The following is a 22,214-nucleotide window of genomic DNA, read 5'->3' on the forward strand; positions in this document are numbered from 1 at the left end:
GTGAGGGATGATGGAATAACATTTGAGCAGAGGAGGAGGAGCCAGTCAACTAAAGATGGGACAGAACATTTCATGCAGAGAAAAAGTAGAAAGGAAAGTAAGCTATTTGGTAAAGGTACTAAAAGGTCACCAGTGTAACAAAGAAGTTAGGGAACTATGAAAAGAGGAATGGCCAGGTCAATAAGGATACAGAATAAAATCCAAAGTGCACTAAGAAGCCACTGGAGGTGCATGTACTGTGATTTATGCTTTTTTTTTTTTTAAGATTTTATTTATTTATTTGACACACAGAGAGAGAGATCACAAGTAGACAGAGAGGCAGGCGGGGGGAGCAGGCTCCCTGCTGAGCAGAGAGCCTGATGTGGGGCTCGATCCCAGGACCCTGAGATCATGACCTGAGCCTAAGGCAGAGGCTTAACCCACTGAGTCACCCAGGCACCCGATTTAGGCCTTTTAAAGTTCATTCTAGTATCTCTATGGATAAAAAAGATGGTGAGGGGCCAAAGAAAAGCAGGGACATCAATCAGGAAGCAACTATAAACAAAATCAAGTGAGAAGGGATAGTATGTAGCCATTAAAAAGAATTTTTTTAGGGAAAAAAAATTCAACACATATTTGTTATGCAAAGCATTTGTATATTTTAAGATCCAAGAAAATATATCATTCAGCCCCCTATGTGTTAGCCAGTGATACTGAACATTAAGGAAATGTTTTTATGTATGAAAGGTAAGTGGCCTATAAAACAGACTTTCTGCAAAAGAATGTGGAACCTTCTCAGCCAACCATTAGTACTGCAAAGGGGAAAAAAAAAAGCTAAAAAAAAAAAACCAAATTCTTTGGAAAAATGATGTTTTCTAAAAGCAAGAAAAACATTGCACTTTTTAATAATTAGACAAGTAACATTTTATTTAACTAATTTTCCAATTTTTAGTAGTTTAAGAGATTTTCATTCAGTTCTTGTTCTATTAAAATGTCACTACTCTAAGAATCAACTACATCACAAAGTAATGCCAGATCTGATTAATTTATTTTAAATATTGTTTTACAGCATTATTTTAAGATGTTGCCTTGTAACATCAGGTAAACATCTAATTTTGCCTTTGACATACTTAGCAACACTTAGTAAATTGAGTTCTGAGTCTAGTGTTACCCCACAGAAATCTTCCCAGAAACCTCATGAAGTAGGCAACATTCCCCCAAGTTATCAGATTAAAAGCCTGATGAGCAGCAGTTAACTTAAGAGTATAGCTAATAGGGGCGCCTGGGTGGCTCAGTGGGTTAAGCCTCTGCCTTCGGCTCGGGTCATGATCTCAGGGTCCTGGGATCAAGTCCCGCATCGGGCTCTCTGCTCTGCAGGGAGCCTGCTTCCTCCTCTCTCTCTCTGTCTGCCTCTCTGCCTACTTGTGATCTCTGTCTGTCAAATAAATAAATAAAATCTTTAAAAAAAAAAAAAAAGAGTATAGCTAATAAGCTGCTCAGTTAAAATTCAAATCCAGGTCTTATGTTTAAGCTCAGAGTCATGTGCCCCCCCCCCCCCTTTTTAAAGATTTTGTTTATTTATCTGACAGAGATCACTAGTAGGCGGAGAGGCAGGAAGACAGAGAGAGAGGAGGAAGCAGGCTTCCCACTGAGCAGAGAGCCTGATGCGGGGCTCGATCCCTGGATCCCAAGGACCCTGGGACCATGACCCGAGCCAAAGGCAGAGGCCTCAACCCACTGAGCCACCCAGGCGCCCCAGTCCTTTTAATCATATCATATATCCCACTCCCACCCAAAAGCTAAAGGCAATTCGTATTTAACAATGTTGCAGATCAATGCAAGAGAAAGATCAGCAAAAAGAACTACATTCCTTGAACAGCGACTACAGGAAAAATAAATAAATAAATAAAACAATCTAAGATGCAAATCACTACTACTTCACACTGATTCTGTGCCCAGCTAGATGGCATTGCTGCTGACAAGAAAACGCAAAATTTTCAAACACAAGCTTATTATGCTAAGGAGACAAGAGTTTATTTCAAGAAAGTTTCCAAATATTAACCTCTAAGTTCCGGCTAGGGGAAGAATTAGCAACAATAGACTCAATGACTTCTAGAAGTAATTAATGAGTTACTTTATAACCCTTAGCAATAACCTTCCTCTTTAAAAAGTTAAATGTGTGAACTCAGTGAGAGCTGGGGCTGTATCTTTAGCTTCTCATTGTATCGAAAGTGCTTAGCACATACCAACCTTTTAAATAGTTGATGGACTAAAGGTGCCAATAAAAAAGATGTTCAAAAACTAGACAGTAAGACAAATGAGATATAATAAAAAGGCTCAGATAACCAACAAACTTATGAGACTTCTTAAATGCCTTTTAGGAACATGAAGGGTTCATTTATGAAGAACGTATCTCATCTGAAACAGAGGTCAGCAAACTTTTTCCGTAAAGGGCCAGATAATAATTATTTTAGGCTTGGTAGGCCATAAAATGGACTGTACCAAAATAAGAAGCTTTGCACAGCAAAGGAAACCACCAATAAAATGAAAAGACAATATACCAAATGGGAGAAAATATGTGCAAATGATATATCCAATAAAGATTAGTATCCAAAATATATAAAGAACTTACACAACTTTACACCAAAGAAACCCAAAACATCTAATTAAAAACTGGACAGATGACCTGAATAAACATATTCCAAAGACCTACAAATAGCCAACAAACACATGAAAAGATGCTCAACATCATTAATCATCAGGGAAATGCAAACCAAAACCACAATGTGATATCAGCTGACACAAACCAGAATGAATGATTAGTATCAAAAAGATAAGAAATAGTAAGTGTTGGCAAAAATGTGGTGAAAAGGGAACCCGTGTGCATTGTTGGTGGCAGTGGAAACTGGTACACCACTATGGAAAATAATATGGAGGTTCTTCTCGAAAAATTAACAACAGAAATACCATATGATCCAGTAATTCCAAAACTAGGTATGTATCCAAAGAAAACAAAAACACTAATTGGAAAGACATATGCACCCCATGTTTACTGCAGCATTATTTACAATAGCCCAGATATGGAAGCAACCTAAATGTCCAACCACAGATAAATGGATAAAGATGTGGTATATATATATACACACAAGGGGACATACCCAGCCATTAAAAAAAAAACAAAAAACCAAAGGAATCAGTGCCACTCATAACATGGAAGGACCACTTACAGAGAATTATGCAGAGCAAACTTAGACAAAGAAAGACAAACACCATACAATTTCACTTGTATGTGCAATCTAAAAACAAATGAGAGAAAAAAAAAAAGCAGAAAGATCATAAATACAGAGAACATGTGGTTGCCAGAGGGAACAAGAGAAGAATGGGTGAAATAGGTGAAGGAGATTAAGAGGTACAAATTCCCAGTTTTATATATATATATATATTTTTCCCAGTCATAAAATAAATACACCACAGAGATGAAAAGTACAGCATTGGAAACACAGACAATAATAAAATAATACTGTAAAACCGCTGTATGGTGACAAATGGTGACTATGCTTATCATGATGAGCAGTGAGTAATACACAGGATGTGAAATCTCTATGTTGTACACATTACACTAAGACAACATTGTATGTTAGCTATACTTCCAACAATAAAACTGTTTCTTGAAAAAGACCTTTGTTGCAACTACTCAACTCTATTATAACAGGAGAGCAGCCAGACAATGTGCACACAAACATGGCTGCATTCCAATAAAACTTTACTCATGAAAATCGCAAATTTGCAATTTCATATGTCATAAGATCTTATCCTTCTTTTGACTTTTTAATCAGCCATTAAAAAATGTAAAAACTATTCTTAGTCCTCAGGCCATACAAAAACAGGTAGAGGATAGTAGTTGCCCATTCCCTCACCGATTATATACTTTCACTGAGAATAAACCAAATGCAACTGAGTTTACATTTATTTTTTAAACATTTTACTTATTTGACAGAGAGAGAGAGAGTGAGACTGAGTGTGAGTGTGCATGGGGAGCAGCAATGAGAGAGAGAAGCAGACTCCCAGAGGAGGGAGCATGATGTGGGACTCAATCCCAGGACCGTGGGATCATGGCCTGAGCCCAAGGCAGATGCTTAAGGATTGAGCCACCCAGGCGCCCCCTGAATTTACATTTTTAATTAAGTACATTAATCCTAAATGTGAAGACCAGTAACAGAAAGGGTTAAATTAAGTAAGTTAACAGGTTGCTGAGAGGTCACATACTGCTTTTTACCTGTACCTCCAGAAACAGGTTATGTGAAAAACAAAACTGGAACAAATGACATATGAAAGCCACAAGACCATTTATTTGGGAAAAACATTTCAGGCCATTAATTCCAGGTATGGATGAAACCAGAATTAGGCCTCAATATATGTATGCCTTTTAAAATCTTTTTTACTGTAAAGATCTCCAGGTTTGTTTAAACTGGCTATCAGATCCTTGCTATGATTCTAACCTGGAAATTTGAAAAAAATGGGGGGACTCCATTCCATCCCCACAGTTCCATAACCCAGTAGGGCTGGGATAGGACACTGGCACAGCATTTTTAAATGTTTAACGTGTCATACATGTTGCCGACAATGCTACTGCCAGTAAAGGGCTACAGCAGTAGATCAATCATATGATCCAACTCTATGTATATAACCATCAGCAACTCAAGTTAAATAATAAAACAAATGAGACTCCAAAGAATAACCACAGGGTCAGCTCTTTTAAGAAACAACTTTCATAAGGACAACACGAATACTTACTGTAACTTTAAAAAAAAAAAGATTTTATTTATTTATTCAAAGAGTGAGCGTGAACAGGGAGGGGGCAGAGAGCAAGGGAGAGAGAATCTCAAGTGGACTAAGCTCCAAGAGCCCCAGGAAGGCCTTGATCTCAGGACGCTGAGATCATGATGAGAGCTGAAATCAAGAGTCAATGTTTAACCCACTGAGCCACCCAGGTGCCCCGATTCTTATTAATCTTTAGCAACCTTCTATACTACTCTCCCAAACAGAAGGACATTTCTGCTGCTTTTGGCAGCCTTACCGTAGTAACAGGTTTCATAATCACAAGGCTCTCATATTTAGAAAGAATAGCAGAGTATTACAGAAAGTAGAGTGAGCTAGGAAGCTTTTATTTTCAAGATGTTGACTACTTTCATTATCTCAATACAAAAAAACTTAAGGAATAGCTCTAAATCTCTGTTCTACTTTAAGCCCCAAAATACATCAACAAATGAGTCATAACCTGGAGGTATATATGAATGCCTCACTGGCATATTATGTTCTTTGTTTTCTCGATTTGCCAATTTGTGATGTTAATCAAGATTTTCTGTTCCACAAGAAAGTTTCCCCACAATCCCTTCATTTACTGGGAAGTTCAAGGATATAGCAATATCAATGACATAAATAAAACAAATGTTAGATTTCATTTATTCAACAAATATTTGCAAATGCTACATGTGAGAAGTTGTAACAGACTCTGGTTAGACAGTAGCGATTAAAGCAGACATGGTCCTTGCATCCTTGATAGGGAGAGAGACAGATTACTGAATAAACAATTACCAAAAAAAGCTATGTGTGTAAGTAACAAATGGGAGAAGGGAGTAGAATGACTTAAGGACAAGTGGAAGGTCCTACTAATAGTGACCAAAGGCTTCTTGAAGGTAACCTTCAAAAATTGAGACCTGAAGAATGATGCAAAAGAGACAGCAATATTCGGAGCAAAGCAGGGTCATTCCAGAAACAGAAGTAACATGTGCAGAAGCCCAGTCATGATAAGAACGAAACCTTGAGACTAGTGTTTAATCACAATGGGAAAGTGAGTGCAATGAGATGAGGCTGAAAATAGCCAGATCCTGTAGCGTTCTTTAGCCTTTGGTAAGGAATGCATTTTTTCCCTAAGATTCTAAGTGCTACTGAAAGTCCATGAAAGGATATAAGCTGGTGAATAACAAAATCCCACAGAGTTTTTAAAGATTTTATTTAGTTATTTGACAGAGAGAGAGCATGTGTGCAAGTGCAAGTGTGCAAGGGCAGGGGGTAGGAGGTAAGGAGCAGAGGAAGGATGGGGAAATATTCTCAAGCAGACTCCCTGCTGAGCATGAAGCTCAAGGCAGGGCTCAATCTCAGGACTCTGAGATCATGACCTGACAAAAGAGTCTGGATGCTTAACGGACTGAGTTCCCACTCAGGTGCCTGGAGATCCCACTGAGTTTTTAAAAGCTGGTTTTGGTTATAATGGGTAAAAACTGAAAAGGGGACAAGAAACAATGAAGGGAAACCTATAAAGAAATTATAGCAAATAGTCCAGGTGATGGTGGTAGCTTAAGCTAAGGCAGTAGCACTAAGCACAAAAAACAGCTACACTGGAGAAATACTCTGGAAACAGAAACAACAGCCTGGTTGTAATAAATGAGAGAAATTGAAGTTGGTAAGAGAAATTCAAGAAGAATCTTAAGTACCTGAGTTGAGCAATTAGGTTGTGATACTGAGTTTAGCACAATGAAGGGGATAAAAGGGGGGGAGGGAGTATTTCTAGAACTGTACTGTCCAATTCAATAGCTACTTGTCACATGTGATCATTTACATTTAATTTTATTAAAAATGTAGTTCTTCAGATTGCCATATTTCAAATGCTGAAGCACCATATGTAGCTGGTGGCTACCATACTAGACAATATAGATACAGAACATTCCCACTACTACAGAAAATTTTACTGATGAGTGCTGTTATAGGAAGAATAAAGAAAAAAATAATAAAAATAAAGTATCAAATGCTGGGTAGTCCAGCAAGAATAAAGCTGAAAGTATCCATATGGTTGGTCAACATGCAGGTCCAATAGTGAGCTCAAGCAGAGCATGAACTGGAATGGGAGATGGAAAGTGGAGACATATCCATAGGATAGGGATACACTGTGAAATGGAACAGACAAATGGGGCATTAGCTGGAGAAAAGCAAAGGGTGTCCAATTCTAGAACATTCACCCAGCCAACAACCTTTACTGACCACCTATAACTTCCAGACACTCTTCGGGATACCAGGGATATAAAATTAAGACAAGACCAGGAGAGGAAGTAAAAACAAACAAGTAAACAATGTTTCTTCAGAGTATAAATGCGTGCCACAAACCAAGTAAGAGAATATGATAAAACAAAAATGAGGGGCGCCTGGGTGGCTCAGTGGATTAAGCCGCTGCCTTCGGTTCAGGTCATGATCTCAGGGTCCTGGGATCGAGCCCCGCATCGGGCTCTCTGCTCCGCAGGGAGCCTGCTTCCTCCTCTCTCTCTGCCTGCCTCTCTGCCTACTTGTGATCTCTCTCTGTCAAATAAATAAATAAAATCTTAAAAAAAAAAAACAAAAACAATACAAAAATGAATGAACAGAAAAGACTTCAATGTAGAAGTGGTATCTGAACATGAGCCATAACTGACAAGAAGAAACCATCTCTGCAAAGGTCTGGAATATACCTATATGCTATTGGGAATGATCCAAATGAGGTGGTAAGACTCACTCAACACATATTTACCAGTCTAGTAACTATGCAGTATGACTGTAGGCAATGGGAAGAAAACAGTCAAGGACAGAGAAAAAAATCCCTGTCTTTCTGGAGTTTACATTCTAGTAGGCTAAGAAAGAAGAAAATAACAAAACAAAATATTATGTTATCTATTATGTTACAGAGTGATGAGGGCTAAAGAGAAACAAAGCAAGAAAGGAGATGGGAAGTTAGGGAAGGACTATAATTTCAAACAGTACAGCAAGAAAAAGCCTGAAAAAGGTAAGGAAGTGGGCCATGATATGGTAGCATGCTTGACCAGTTGGAGGACAAATGTTAAGTGTCACAAAAGAAGAGAAGGAAAGTAGTAAGTGATAAAAAGAGTGCTGAACAGAGGGGTTTGTGCTTTTACTGAATGAGATGATAAGCACCTGGAGGTTTCTGAACAGAAAATTTACATGATCTATCGCTTTAAAAGGATTACTCTGGCTACTGTGCTGAGAATACACTTTAGGGGAACAAAGGTATAAGCAGGGAGACCCGTTAGAAGGCCTGTGCAGTAATCTGGGCAAATGATCACAACAGCATGGCTATCGTAAAAAAAATAGTTAGGTTTTACAAAGGGAAAGCAGACAAGACTTGTAGACAGAGTCTGGATATGCCGTGTTACAGAAAATGAGTCAAGAACAATATTGTTAGAAGTTTGAGTAACTGGAAAGAATCAGGTGCATTTAGGAACAACTAAGAGAAGCAGCCCTACAGAAAACTGGGAGCTCAGTTCTAGATGTATTAAGTTTGCAATGCTTCTTAGACATCCCCATTTTTTTTTTTTTTTTTTTCCAAAACAGTTGGATATTAGCATCTAGAGTTCAGGGGAGAAACTCAAGCTAGGGATATAAATTTGGAAGTTATCCACAAACAAATGCGATCTGTTTAAAGCGGTAAGACTGGTGGGTATTCAGACAACAAAAAAGAAGTCCTAAAGCTAAACTCTCAGCCACATCAACAAAGGTCAGAGAAATAACAAAAAAAGCAAAGGACTAAGAAGGAACCACCAGTGAAGTATGAAGAAAACTGCTAGCAGACACGATGGCCTAGAAGCCAAATAAAAAGCATTTCAAGACAACTGTGCCAAATGCTCCTAACAGGTTAAATGAAATGAGGACTGGAAATTTCTGACAGTGGTTGCTGGTAGGGGTTTTAAAGAAAAGGGAGAGTGAATAGTAGCTATTTTTCAAGGTATTTTGTGTAGGTGGTAGGTGAAAGGGGAGACAGGAAGAAAAGTGTTTTAAAATGAGATAAACAAAATAATCATGTTTGTATGCTCATGGGAAGAGCTTAGTAGAGAATGAAAAACCAAAGATGCAAAAGAAGGGAGACTGATTTAAGAGTAGTAATATTCTTGAGACCAAGAGGGAATGGGATCTAGTACACAAATGAACTGGTCTGTCCTTATTTTGGAATACTACAGTTCATCCACAGTGACAGAGAAAGAGCACAGTCACAGATACGGGAGCATGCAGGTATCCTTTCAATTATTCAGTATGCTTAGTGAAACAGAAAAGCAATGGCATTAGATGAGTGAGGATAGGGAGGAGGTGCTGGGTTGTCTGAGAAAAGAAAGAAGAAAAAGTCCTAAAAGAGGGTGAACTAATAGACCAGGGACCATTGGGCATAAAGTCGGAGAAGGACAAAGTTGTTGAGAGTATATGTAAGAAAGTGATTATGATTCAACACGAAATTTCAACTGGGTATAAGTGAGGGTGAGGGATACTGAGAAGCTGAGATGAAGAGATTTTAGGTTCTGGTAGAGGTGAAGGGCTGCTGGAACTGCAAGTATTTATTAGAGGAATACAACAGTGGGACACCTGAAAAGAGACTGGGGAGGATATAGTTATTGGTGAAGGACAAGGTATTCTAGGATATGAAATGGGAACATGGGGATGACTTAAGACTGAAAAATAAGAGCACTGGAAAAGAAATCAAGGAACTAACAGGCCAGAATACTGGAAGCATTTTTTATATCAATGTTCCTCAAAGAGCCAGACCAGACACCATAAGGAGCTTGTGCTAGATTGTAAATCAACACCCTGCGTCCTTTATCAAAAAAGACTTGCTACAAAAAAAGTCAGCTGCATGAAACCAGTGAATTTAGTGACAGATGATTTATATTCTGGCACAAACCCCTTATCATAACCCATACTAGTAACGAACAGTTAAGATGAGACGACATTCTGAGTAGCACTATTCTACTTGGACACTGATTACCACCAAGAATTATGACAGAAAAAAGAAAGTTAGCCAGGCTAATAAAGTGTTTCAAGGGAGCGCCTGGGTGGCTCAATGGGTTAAAGCCTCTGCCTTCAGCTTGGGTTGTGATCCTCCCCCCCACACCCCCACTGGCTCTCTGCATACTTGTGATCTCTATCAAATAAATAAATAAAATCTTAAGGAAAAAAAAGTGTTTCAAGGAAGGAGGGAGATGACCCTCCTTTTTTTTTTTTTCTTTCTCAGACATCACAATACCTCCCAGGAAAGTTGGCAGATGACTAAAATAAAGAGTGGTAGTGGGTAGCATAATTTGATGGGATGACAGTCAAAAGTTTGAAGTTCTGGAAACTAATGGTTAAGATGTGACAATGAGAAACAAAGACACTTTCTCTACCTCTTTGTTTAGTAGTAAAAGGTGTGCAAAGATACTGAGAGCTGCAAGGGAAGTAGCATTATCAGGAGAGAAGCTAGGTTACAGTGGGATTAAGAAAGAGAAGGGAACATTCCCAGAATACATTGAAAATAAAAGGGTATACTGATGACTATGAGTTACAGAAGGCATAGTGAGTGAATTTCAGGAGGATGATAAAAGGTAGAAGACAGAAACCAAAAAAGCAATGGGATTAGAATCTGGAGGGGTAAGACTAAAGAAGTTAGGTATAACTAAAAGAACAAAGTCCTTGAAAAAGCATGAGCCAGGACTGGCCTCTGACCAGGATATACTATTTCCTCCATTTTAAAGACGCAGACTGATAGGGTGATGAAGGAGTTCCTGCTTAGGTTCTAAGGGGCAAGAGGGGACTCATTTGAAGAAGGGAGAAGGTTAAATAGTCTTCCTGTCTCTGAGCTTTCTAGAGAAATATAATATGATCTGGGTTAGAACGGCAAAGGGAGAAACCTGAGGCCCCTTAGCATACAGTCAGGCTATTCTTCAAGCAGGATTATTAAGTATTCTTATATTAAAAAATATATAGTAATTTCCAGCTTCTACTTCTGAACAATACCAATTAAACTATCATTTCTCTGCCTCATGAGTGACCACCACCCCCCCAATCTTGAGGTATTCCAGACTTTAAATCTCTTAAACTTTCTAGCGTCTTATTTCTTATTCTATGGGAAATAGACTGGCACTCTGATTCAGGACCCAGGAAAAATGACAGCTGAATTAAGGCAGGAAATAGTGACCTAAAGGACAACTATCAGATAAAGAATAACAGTTTCACAACATGAATGGATCACACAAAATATTCATAATTAGAAGTTATAACAATATGAATCTAATTTCATAGTCTCACGTGGCTTTTCCAACAGAAGACAATAAAAATAATAAAATAGCTGGACTTAAAAACCAAACTGCAGAATTAAACAAAACGCCAGAAAATAGACTAAACTTACTAATCTATCCAAAGAGTTCTATTCTATGTCCATGCATACCAGGTTTCCTGTAACATTTAATGTCTACTTTTGCATCTAAATAAACTACTAGGTAGATAAAAGTAATGTGTGACATTGCTGCAATCTTTCAGTAGCTCAGAAAGAATTTAACTGTCTAAGTCAGTACTTTCTATACAGTAGAACAGAACACCACTTGGAAACCTCCAGTTAGACTGGAAAATATTTTCAAGAAACCCTTGTTCCTGTTTTACACATATGGCACTCATCTAGTATAAGGAAAACTTCAAAGACAGATTCACTCCCTACATCCTTACCCCCAAACCACTTAATTATACTTAAAAAAAAGTTTACAACAATCACCCCTTAGTGCAGCAAATTACTACAATCATTTAAGATCATCTTCAAATTGCATTCCCAAGAAATTCTGCAGTAAATCTAACTTCTCACACTTTTATATGAAAAATGTACAATAAAACATATGTATATACATACATACATAATTATTTCAGCTATCTTAAAACCCTTTTAATAAAAGAAGCTTATTAAACTAACCCTTCAGCCTTTGCACATCTTTTACTTCCAAGTCAGATCAGCTACCAGCATTTCAGGTTAAGATTTATTAATCACAGATATGGTCTGTATGCCTTGAGAACTGATGAACTTGACAGAACTTAAGCAGGTTAAAAATATCTCCCCCCACCCAACTTTTTAACTAATTGTTTAACCTGTTACAAATCAGCTAAAAGGAAAATATCTGTACAGCAACACAAGAATTATGAAATCATAAGTAAAACTGTGGAAACCTTAGTGAAGAAATTAAAAGACAGAAACAAATACGGGAGAAAATGGGAAGTGCTATGAAGCATTTTCACCCCAGCATGATCCAGCTGTTCACATCATTTAAACTGCTGGGACAGGAGGAGCCTTTTCAACAAGTTCATAAGAAATCAGATACAGGAAATTTCCGGAATATTATATGAGAAACTTTACAGTGGCTTGGTAAAGTTAAATGGGGAATAGTGGGACAGGGCAAGGAGTAAGCACCTCTGAGATAAATGTTTTTGTGAAAAGTCCAAAGATTAGTTGTTTGTATTCTATACCATATCATATAACTGTAGCACTATTCTTTTTTTTTTTTTTTAATATTTTATTAATTTGACAGAGAGAAATCACAAGTAGGCAGAGAGGCAGGCAGAGAGAGAGAAGGAAGCAGGCTCCCCGCAGAGTAGAGAGTCCGATGCGGGGCTCAATCCCAGGACCCTGGGATCATGACCTGAGCCCAAGGCAGAGGCTTTAACCCACTGAGCCACCCAGGCGCCCCAGTGTAGCACTATTCTAAGATACTCTGTTTTATAACCAATGTTGCCCTATGCACTGCATTTTCAGTCCAGACATAGCTTGTCACTTAAACACGTAGCCTGAGGACTAAACACCCAACTTTTCTAACTCTAGAAATGAAAAATTTTGCCCTAGGAACAAGATTTAACCAAAATCTACTTAACTGGGGCGCCTGGGTGGCTCAGTGGATTAAGCCACTGCCTTCGGCTCAGGTCATGATCTCAGGGTCCTGGGATCGAGCCCCGCATCGGGCTCTCTGCTCCGCAGGGAGCCTGCTTCCTCCTCTCTCTCTCTGCCTGCCTCTCTGCCTGCTTGTGATCTCTCTCTGTCAAATAAATAAATAAAATCTTTAAAAAAAAAAAAATCTACTTAACTGCCTGCATAAACATATTCTAAGCAAGTAACAGCATGCCATTAATTTAAGTAAAACTTATATTCAATTATTTTTTCATTATCTAAACTTTGCTTTTAAGTTTAGGATTTGGTCTGAGAACAGTTTACGTTAAAAAGTGTAGACTTCAGACAAAAATCAGGACATGATCTAAAGACATCAATAGAATTTCAGGCTGACATGATTACGTACATGCAGCCAGAACATGTCCAGCATTTTTTTTTTTAAAGATTTTATTTATTTATTTGACAGAGAGAGATCACAAGTAGATAGAGAGGCAGGCAGAGAGAGAGAGAGAGAGGGCAGCAGGATCCCCGCTGAGCAGAGAGCCCGATGCGGGACTTGATCCCAGGACCCTGAGATCATGACCTGAGCCAAAGGCAGCAGCTTAACCCACTGAGCCACCCAGGCGCCCCCATGTCCAGCATTTTTAGCGTCTTCAAAGATTAAGTTTTGAAATGTCTTTTAAAAATGCATTTTAGGTGGTGCCTGGGTGGCTCAGTGGGTTAAAGCCTCTGCCTTCAGCTCACGTCATGATCCCAGGGTCCTGGGATGGAGCCCCGAGTCAGGCTCTTTGCTCAGCAGGGAGCCTGCTTCCCTTCCACTCTGCCTGCCTCTCTGCCTACTTGTGATCTCTGTCTGTCAAATAAATTAGAAAAAAAATCTTTAAAAAAAAAATGCATTTTAAATAACCAAGTTGTTATCTCTCCTTTTCCTTCACCAAAACTATCATAATTCCTAAACTAAAGTGAGTTTCCCAGATTTCACAAATAACACAAAAGTGCTTTTAAGTTCCCAATGTATAATCAAGTGATGGAAGGCATTTTCTAAGTGCCTAAACATGACCCTAACAGTTTAACAATCTTATTTCCTATGTTGTATGAACCCACAGATTCGTATCATCCTGTCATATAATAGAAATATTATCATAAAGAACTGTACTCTAAATGGGACCACTGCAAATGTACAAACTGGCAGTATCCTGCCAGTAGGTGTATTTAATTTGTGCTGGATACTGTCTTAAAACATGGATTTTATTCACTAACATGCAAATCAAAGGATGCACATTAATCTGATTTCCTGCTTCTCTCAAGGAAAAAAAAAATCAATTGATGTGGCAACATGAACTATATTCCCACACAATAGCTGGAACTGCTGAAGACTGGCTGCTTAGAAGGGATTTGTATTCTCCAATTTGTTGTATTCCAGAGTCCCAGTTATCCTATGCCACCTGGTCCTAGAAACACCGAGTAGCCATCGCCACTGTAACAGAGGACCAATCCTATATGGCTTATGAAAGCAATCTTACTTTAGTCACTTATCTTTAATGTCAAAAGGTTGTATGTTATAGTAATGAAGACAAGCAGCCAATTTCAGAGATAAATTAAGTCCCTAATAGAATTTTCCAGTAAGCTGTATGCACATACTCTTTAAAAGAACTTTGAAATCCACTCTCATTTCTCATAAAAACCTTGGAAAACTCGAACAGCAGCTATTTGACCTTAAGAGAAAATAAATGATGCAAATACCAAGAATCAACCTTAACATTATTAATTCCAAAAATGATCCATTACAAAAAACAATCATTCCGGAAAACCATTTGTGTAAAACAAGGCATTCTTGCTGTGTTTAAAAAACAAAACAAAACAAAACAAAAACAACTCCTAACAATATTTCTTAGTCAATAATTATTATCAGTATTTTCAAAAAAACTACAACGAATTCCAAGAGCAAAGTGGTGCAGTAAGTGATACCATCATTTTCCTTCCCTACTGTCCACTTTTCTATTTCACTTCACTCACCCATTATGTAAAAAAGGCATCATTTTCAAGTTTGTCTAAACTGATTAATTTTCCACAAAATTAACTATCGACTTCCAAAAGTTGAGAATACACTTCACTCTTGTTACTAATCAGAATCCAGACTGAATCAAGTGTATATTCATTTAAAAAAAAAAATTACTAGCAGAAATGTAAGTACTTTAATACAGGAGCAGGGAGAAAGGTTTTTATTAAAAAATTTAAAGGGCAAAATATTGGCATAGTGCATTACCACCCACAGCCTTATATGACAAGAGTCTATAGTAACCAGGACATTATAGTCTAGAGTTCACACACAGTGACTAAGCTAGTTTTGTTTCTACCTAGTTCCTAACACAGACCTATTCCTTGATAATATAACTCAGTCGAGCACTTAACTCATGTTTTACTGTGTCACTTATTTTAGACACACTTACAATTTGATTGACTTTTTCCTGAGAATTTAAGTTTCTGTAATTCATTAGGACAGTTAAATACATGCTCTCTCACCCCCAAATTATTACAGCGAGTTTTTGGTTTTATCATCATGATATACTTAACCTACTTAAAGGGGCTTACATTAAATGTAATCCCTAATTTAACTTTGATCTTTCTGCTACAAATATTGGTTGAGATGACATTTTTTTTCAAGACAATCTTTTAATGACCAGTATTGAGATGAATAAATTATTCTAGAATTCAAACAGTTTCTTGATTGATGCTTTCTGAACAGAACTATTCAAAAAAATATTCCACATAAACCTGCTGGCGGGGGGGGGGGGGGGGGGTGGGGGGGAGGAGACATCACAAGCATTACATTATATCCACTGGAGGGCACTCAACATGGCCAAGCATGCAATGAAAATATGCCCTTAACACTCCTCACTCTGCTGCTGGATAGGGTTTGAGGGAGACTCTGGGGGATAGGGAATGTCTCTTAGAAGAGATGCCCACAATTAACAAATTCAGAAAGGTAGTTAAACGCTAAAAAAAAGATTCCAAGGTGACTGACTTTCTCTGTTAAGAGCATCTTTCTTCAGGGAAAGTAGATTTTACACATACTTTTAAGGATAGCAGGGTTCAGGCCTCAACAGATGGATCTATGTTTCAAACTGAGTCAAGCTCTGTCTTGCATGAAACAAAAACACAAGCAGCATTCTTAGGTAAACAGAGGAAATAAAGAACTTTCTCCTGAGTTTGAACGATAAAAGCTATACAAATTAATTCCTACTCATTTTCAAGCAACACAAACCATATTATTTTCTCTTCATGAAACCTGAGAAGTATATACTTATTTTAGCTTATTAGCCTAGTTACCCATCACACAATTAGAACATGTTACATAAACAACTGTCTATTAAAGAATGAAAACTCATCATTCTGCAAATCAGTATCCTCTATATGAGGATACAAGGGAGGAGACAATAGTTAAACGCTCTGGTATAATCAGAAGCAGTTCCTAGGGTATGTTTACTATTTACTTTTGTGGTATAAAAATGTTTTTAGACAAGCTACTTCAACAGAAGATATCATACTCCCAACAAGAAGAGAACTGCAAGAAAAACGTTAAAACTACTGTTTTCAAAAACAATGTCAAGTCAGTACAAAGCACTACACAAGAGTTGTAATATTTTTTATTAGAAGTTTGTGCTATACAAAAAGCATTCACCCCTTCCACCCTGGGTTAGCAATCAAGTATAATTCCAACCAAGTTCAAAGTACAAACTTAAAATTTACCACCTACTCATCTGCAATTATTGATTATCAACAACTACAACACCATGAAAGAGAAACAAAATCATGTTATAACTCGACAGACATAGTCTTTCATTTGAATAACAAAAAGTTTCATTTGGCCGAATATACTTAGGATAGTCCATTTTGGGGGGGGCTATAATTTCACTGCTACTTACAACTATAAAAGATATTCAAACTTTTGAATTATCCACCTCCCTAGTTTCAATAATATTTATGCTACTCTTCCCATCCTCCCAACAATAAAAAAGGGTATCTGCACATAGTTTTTGTAAGTGCTATGTTCTAAAATACCCTTTGAGAAATTTGCCTACTTCATGTCTTCCCTTCCTATTTGGGGAGGGAAGGATCTATGAAAACAAGCACAAAAACTTTATGTATATGATCAATTTTTATTCGTCATGACTAATAGTAGAAAGCTCAATTCAATTTTATGAGTTTTAATATTGGAATATACGTTTATTCTACATAATAATCTTAGCAAAGGATAACTAACAACAATTAGTTCAAAAGAAAGAAAACTTGAATACTTGACACCTGAACACTGGTGAATCATTTTTTATTAACCACCCTATTTTAAAAATTTAGCTTTCCCTGAAAGCTATTTAAAATGACTGTTGCAGCCTCTGGGAGAGTCTCAAACTTAAGACTCCACAAGGACTCTAAGTTGCATGCTATATACTAAACTTCCTAGTGCATTTTATTTCCCCCTCAAGGACTTCAGGCTTGAATAATCTCAGGATTCCCTTAATCCTATAGAATAGTCTTCTGCAAGTTTTTCAAGTTACTGTTGCAATCACTTTAGGGCCTTGTCCTTGTACATGGCCTTCAGAACAAAGACTGAGTCAACATAATGAATATTGGGGCAAATTAAGCAAATTCTGAAAAAACAATATTCTCCAGTAAACCTTAATGGTACTCTTTTTAAATCTAGGGAATGTGTGGGCTTAAAAATGTGAAAATTAAAATAAGTACTACAACAGCCTTAGTTTAGACCCAAAACAAAGCCTCCAAAGTAGAAGTTTATGTCACTAATTTAAGGAGATAGTTAACGGTAAGAGTTATGTAAAGACAGTTCAAGCTATGTCTACTGTTTTGTAGGATGAAGACAAGTTAACACGAACATAACTAAAGGTACTGAATGTTCACCAAATACAATATGAAATGGTTTCCTAAATTCCACACAAAATATTTTGTAACTTCTGTGATCTGAAAAACATTAGCCTAGACTTTATCAAAGGACAGCCGTCTCTTCAAGTTGATGTCTAGTCTAAACCACCACTATTCATGATACAAAGCTCTCATTTCACTAAAACCACTCCTTGATTTCCTTCTGCCGACCTCTGCATACCAGCAGGCCAGTCTCTCTTCATTCACCACTCACAAACTCAGGGGGGAGGGGAGACCACAGATGTCTGGAAGATAGAAAGTATGGAGACAATGCTCCCTCCAAAAGGGAACAGAAAATGAAGGGAACAACTACACCCAACTGCTAAAGCTTTTAAGTTTCGCGGATTCTGAAGCAGGTTTTGAGAACTTCCGAGGTCTCTGTTCAAAATCCTCTCCCGAAACAAAACACTGAAAAAAGTTGCAACACCTGAATTTTATTTGGTAAATTTCGTAGCGAGTGAAAAATTCACTCTGCTGAAAGGAAAACGTGCTCTAAAAATCATGTTTAGTTGCCATAAAAGTATTTGAATAAATCATTTCTACCAACAAGATTCTCGAAGCACTTAGGAGCTGAATCCCGCGGTTCACTTGCTAAGAAATGGTAAGCCAGTCGCCCTGGCCCCCGCCCCTGTTTTTTACTAGGGTCTCTCACCCACCGCCATAAATCCAAGACTCCCAGTACGTTGCATGCCGCTTTCACTCACCCACACGATACAAGAAAATATAGGTGCAGGGCATGGATTTATATGTGTAAACCCTACTGACGCATCCCACCGCCTGCACTAGTAGTTTGGTTCCTCTAAGGTTTAAAGTTGCTTGGATCTAAACAAGCGCCAGTGCCAAACTCTCGTGAGCGGGGCATTAAAAAAAAAAAAAAAAAAAAAAGCCAAATCTCTTAAGAATTCTCTTAATTCGTCCTTAGAACGAAAGAGGGAATCCGAACAGAAAGTCTACTGGCCCTATCGACCCAGCAGATGGGACCTGGGTGGCGTCCCAGGCCCAGAGTCTGTACCCCAACTCCCGGCTGGGGCTGGGAAGGCGGAGCCCCCTATCCCCGTCCCCACCCCGCCCCCCACCCCGGTCCGGAGCATCCCGAGGCGCAGGGTCCCTCCCCCAAACTCAGCCGCGGCCGGAGCCCCGGACGGAAACCACAGCCTCCCCCACACTCGCCCCCGCCGGCCATCAAGCTCCTGGACTCGCCCTCGAGTCGCCCCCTCCCCGCCAGCGGCGCGCCCGGGGCCCCGAGGAGCACCGCGACCGGAACCCGGGCCCGGCCGCCGCCCTCCGCCCCCCGGGCGAGGCCCGCCCCCACCGCCTCCTCGGCGCCCCCAGACCGCACCCCCACCCCGCTCCCCACCCCGGGCCTCCGCGACGCGCCGGGCCCGGTTCCCAGCCGCCGCCGGGACCGCGCGCCCGAGACGAAGTTTGGCTCCGAAGAAGGAGCGGGAGCAGCCCCGGAAGGGTAAGGAAAGGAGCACCCAAGCACCTCAGGGGAACAGGCTCCTCCCGCCGCTGGAGTCCGACCGTCCTCGGCCTGCGCTTGGCGGCTCGGCGGGGACTGGAGCTGCTCCTCGGACCTTCCTCCGTCTCCGCCTCCCCTCACTCTCTGCTCCTAGGGCCGGGCTAGCGTAGCTGCCACAGACCGAGAGGCTTAAAATGGCGCCGCACAAGGAGCTCTTATAAGGCGCGCAGTGGTCGCTGTATCCTGCCGCCACCGGCGCAGCGCGGAGCGTTCCGCCTCGCGAGGACAAGGGGCGGGGCGCGGACAAGCGGCGGAAAGTAGTCCCCCGCGCCGCCCAGCGCCCGCAACCATGCGACCGCCCCGAGTCGGGGCGGGGCGCCCGCGCGCTACCCTGCAGCTCCCGGGGCCAGAGACTGGAGGCTGTCCTGCGGTGGGGCTCTGGGTGGCGACCCGTGAGGGCGCAGTGGTTCGATGCGGGGAGGCCCGGACCCCGCAGGCCCGAGGGTGAAGGGAGGGCGGCACCGGGAGCCACTGTCCGGAGCCCGGCGCCCCCGCCCCGCGCTGGCCCCGACCGTGAGAGAGGACGTGGGATTGCCGCGCGCCTCCCGCTGCCTGCGGGCGGCGGCCTCTCGGCTTCGGTCCCCGGGGGGGGGGGGGGGGGGGGGGCGGGGGGGCGGTGGCGCGGGCGCTGAGGTCGGGGCCCACCCGCCCTGGGCGCTGCTGGGCGCCGCCGCCGCCGGGCTGTCGGGTCGGGGAACTCGGGCGGGCTAGGGCTTCCGCGGTGTTTGCGGTCTGGGCCTCACACTCCCCGCAGGACTGGCTCGCGGAACATCGCCCCAAAACCCCACGCAGTCCGGGTCGTGGATCCCACATCCCGACCGGTTGCTCAGTCTCAATCTGGAAGTGAACCGCCGGGCGGGACCGCCTGCGATCCCTCCTCCCGAAGGCTGTGAACTCTCCTTAGAATGGGCGCCTAGTCCGCAATTCAACAAGTCCTTTCGAGTACACGCTGTGAACAAATGACTGATGGAAATGAATTAGCTCTAGAGCCCTGTCAGTTAGGTTAATTCTTACAGATTCCATTTTTATCTGGTTTCACAGTGCTGCTAACTATCAATAGATTTATTTATGGGGATGTTTCTTTGGAGGAAATACATTTGTAAGGTAATACTTTTTTGAGAAATCGATTATGTTGTTTACGGAAGGAGTTATCAATTAGGCAGTTTGTGATTTTTTGAACCTGATTTCCGATTCCTCAAAAACATTTTTTTTAATTCGTCTTAATAGCTGGAGCTGGGTCTTCATTTCCCTTGGAAATGTTGTGATTGTCATCCAGCAAGATTGGCATTTATTTGTCAAAGCTGAAACAATTATGATTGATTCAGTTTCTCTTGTCTATTGTTTTATGCTTATTTTTCTCCAAAACAATGGAGAGTGCAAAAGCAACAGTGAAAGTTGTCTGGAGGCTTTTATGCCTATAATTAATGCATGCACACAATAGATCTTTATACATAGGTACAAGCAGGAAACCTACTTAATCACTATTCACTCATGGAGTAGAATATGTAGTTTTAGGCAAGCTAATGCTTCAGGGCCAAGATACTCTTTTTTTTTTTTTTTTTTTTTCAGGGCCAAGATATTCTTTAAATAATTGTGTTTTTCCCCCTTGTCTTAAAACTACATACAGTGGTAACGTTTAACTGCTATGACAATACCAGTGGAAAAAGTACACACACTTAAGATGATGTTCGGTAAGATCCATTGTCTAGAATTACTTTCTCATTTGTTCCTTTGCTAGTGATTCTGTAGAATTAAATAAGCCAATGGTGGTGATTAACTCTGCTAGTCAGAATTCAAACAGAAAAAGTTATTTCATCAAAGCAGTGTTTCCCATATAAACTCAAAAGTGTAAATAGCATTTCTAGGCACTGACCTCCAATTTTAACCCTTATATATAGTATTAAAGAATACACAGTTGATTGATTAGTCACATTTAAAATCGGATGACTGATTAATCAATATTTGAGGAATTTTTTTTATGGATGTCTCCTTTTTCTATATTGTTCTTGTGGTGTTTTTGTTTTTGTTTCTTTCCTCAATAAGACACTGCTAAAACTGGTTAAGACATATTTGCACCATTTGAACATCTAAAGGATAAAAATCTTTCTATGTTTGTATTTCTTTATTCAGATGCCGAAATAACTGAAGTGTTTTCTATCATTTAGATATCTTAATATAAATTTGAAATTAAGATTTTTAAATCCCTAATGCTTTAAGCAAACACAGTGTTATTAAAGGAAATGTAAAATTTGCAACAATGCAGTAAGCTTTTTTCCCCATCAAATTGAAGTGTACTGAAGAATTACTGGGTGACTACCATTTTCAAAAATTTTTGTTGAATTTAACATATTGCTCAGAATTTTTTACTTACTTTTCTCAAACAACAGAAATTGTTCCAATTGTCTCACCAAAAATATGACATGAATAAAGACAAACGCTATCATTAAACCAAGGAGAAATGCAAGCATCAAAATAACTGATGAGCTGCTGAAATAAGTGATTTTATAAAAATGATTTTTCAAAATTGACCTTGGGCAATATGTTTCATAAAAAAACACTTGGTTATCTTTTTACACCTTTTTCTTCTAGAGCCGGCCATTTTATGTATTTGACATAAATTAATCCATTTTAATGCAAAAGACTGCATTCAACAAACAAACAAAAAAACTGCAAAGGACAAATGGTTTTATATTCCAGGCTCTGTGCCTAGAAACCCAAAGTGTCTCCAGCTGGTTTAACAGAGGAAGTATTACTTGTCATGATATTAAACCATTGGCATATCAAGCAGTGACTACATGGAACTTGAATGCAAAGCTCCCAAACACATGCTTTTGAATCACCTTTAGGCAAAGAAATAAATGCCCAGATTGTTTGTGTACTTCCAAAAGAAACATTAATCAAGTCAGCACTGTAAAGAAGGCCCATTCACTTTTTGGATAGTTAACTATCAAATCCATTAATTAAACATTTATTGAGCACTAAGACAATGAGCTTCCTTTAGAGAAAGGAAAATGAGTGACTGGCTTCTTTTGACTAGGTCCCTTAAATTCACGTATAATTGTAGCT

At 39.8% G+C, this 22,214-nt stretch overlaps 1 protein-coding gene across 4 annotated transcripts in view; it reads right to left on the bottom strand.

Annotated features, from left to right (window-relative positions):
* Positions 1-19,309, bottom strand: part of CTNNB1 (catenin beta 1) — a 42,448-nt gene extending 23,139 nt beyond the window's left edge. For all 4 annotated transcript variants that reach the window (XM_046002412.1, XM_046002411.1, XM_046002410.1 and 1 more), the window contains exon 1: positions 19,113-19,309. The gene's annotated coding sequence lies outside the window, so the exon portion shown is untranslated. The remainder of the gene's footprint in view (positions 1-19,112) is intronic.
* Between the last annotated feature and the right edge of the window lie 2,905 nt (positions 19,310-22,214).

Source organism: Meles meles, chromosome 4, assembly GCF_922984935.1.
Source record: "Meles meles chromosome 4, mMelMel3.1 paternal haplotype, whole genome shotgun sequence".
Lineage (NCBI taxonomy): Eukaryota > Metazoa > Chordata > Mammalia > Carnivora > Mustelidae > Meles > Meles meles.